Genomic DNA, 1,453 nt, shown 5'->3' on the forward strand with positions numbered 1-1,453 from the left:
GTGTAAGTAATATATTTACCGTGTTTTATTATTTTGCACGAGTGCGGTAAGTCATAGCTGGGTGCTCACGATTCACGGGTCCAACGTCGGCGTTGTGGCGCGGCAAGCGTGCACTGGTGCGGTTGAGAGGGAGGGGTGGAAACCGCGTTAAACCCGTCTCCGTAGTTGGGAGGGAGCGGCCAAAGCAATGTACAATCGTCTTTGTAGTGGAGCTGGGAGGCGAAAGGATAAGGGACGAAGACCGAGGTAACATGTCGGATGCGATCATACCAGCACTAAAGCACCGGATCCCATCAGAACTCCGAAGTTAAGCGTGCTTGGGCGAGAGTAGTACTAGGATGGGTGACCTCCTCGGAAGTCCTCGTGTTGCATTCCCGTTTTAATTTTTTTCGCGCCGCTTGCAAAACAAAACGCACGTGTAAGTAATATATTTACCGTGTTTTATTATTTTGCACGAGTGCGGTAAGTCATAGCTGGGTGCTCACGATTCACGGGTCCAGCGTCGGCGTTGTGGCGCGGCAAGCGTGCACTGGTGCGGTTGAGAGGGAGGGGTGGAAACCGCGTTAAACTCGTCTCCGTAGTTGAGAGGGAGCGGCCAAAGCAATGTACAATCGTCTTTGTAGTGGAGCTGGGAGGGGCAAGGATAAGGGTCGAAGACCGGGGTAACATGTCGGATGCGATCATACCAGCACTAAAGCACCGGATCCCTTCAGAACTCCGAAGTTAAGCGTGCTTGGGCGAGAGTAGTATTAGGATGGGTGACCTCCTGGGAAGTCCTCGTGTTGCATTCCTGTTTTAATTTTTTTCGCGCCGCTTGCAAAACAAAACGCACGTGTAAGTAATATATTTACCTTGTTTTATTATTTTGCACGAGTGCGGTAAGTCATAGCTGGGTGCTCACGATTCACGGGTCCAGCGTCGGCGTTGTGGCGCGGCAAGCGTGCACTGGTGCGGTTGAGAGGGAGGGGTGGAAACCGCGTTAAACTCGTCTCCGTAGTTGAGAGGGAGCGGCCAAAGCAATGTACAATCGTCTTTATACTGGAGCTGGGAGGGGCAAGGATAAGGGACGAACATGTCGGATGCGATCATACCAGCACTAAAGCACCGGATCCCATCAGAACTCCGAAGTTAAGCGTGCTTGGGCGAGAGTAGTACTAGGATGGGTGACCTCCTGGGAAGTCCTCGTGTTGCATTCCCGTTTTAATTTTTTTCGCGCCGCTTGCAAAACAAAACGCACGTGTAAGTAATATATTTACCGTGTTTTATTATTTTGCACGAGTGCGGTAAGTCATAGCTGGGTGCTCACGATTCACGGGTCCAGCGTCGGCGTTGTGGCGCGGCAAGCGTGCATTGGTGCGGTTGAGAGGGAGGGGTGGAAACCGCGTTAAACTCGTCTCCGTAGTTGAGAGGGAGCGGCCAAAGCAATGTACAATCGTCTTTGTAGTGGAGATGG

The 1,453-nt window shown here is 51.9% G+C and overlaps 3 non-coding genes across 3 annotated transcripts; all 3 read left to right on the forward strand.

The window, feature by feature from the left end:
* Positions 1–256: 256 nt before the first annotated feature.
* Positions 257–375, forward strand: LOC123155618 (5S ribosomal RNA). Its single transcript, XR_006477540.1, has one exon. It is a non-coding gene; the product is annotated as a 5S ribosomal RNA (ribosomal RNA).
* A 297-nt stretch (positions 376–672) lies between these two features.
* LOC123153090 (5S ribosomal RNA) lies at positions 673–791 on the forward strand. The gene has a single exon (XR_006476371.1). It is a non-coding gene; the product is annotated as a 5S ribosomal RNA (ribosomal RNA).
* Positions 792–1,077: 286 nt separating this feature from the next.
* LOC123154063 (5S ribosomal RNA) lies at positions 1,078–1,196 on the forward strand. The gene has a single exon (XR_006476641.1). It is a non-coding gene; the product is annotated as a 5S ribosomal RNA (ribosomal RNA).
* Positions 1,197–1,453: the final 257 nt, after the last annotated feature.

The sequence above is a fragment of the Triticum aestivum genome, chromosome 1B, assembly GCF_018294505.1.
Source record: "Triticum aestivum cultivar Chinese Spring chromosome 1B, IWGSC CS RefSeq v2.1, whole genome shotgun sequence".
In the NCBI taxonomy this organism is placed as follows: domain Eukaryota; kingdom Viridiplantae; phylum Streptophyta; class Magnoliopsida; order Poales; family Poaceae; genus Triticum; species Triticum aestivum.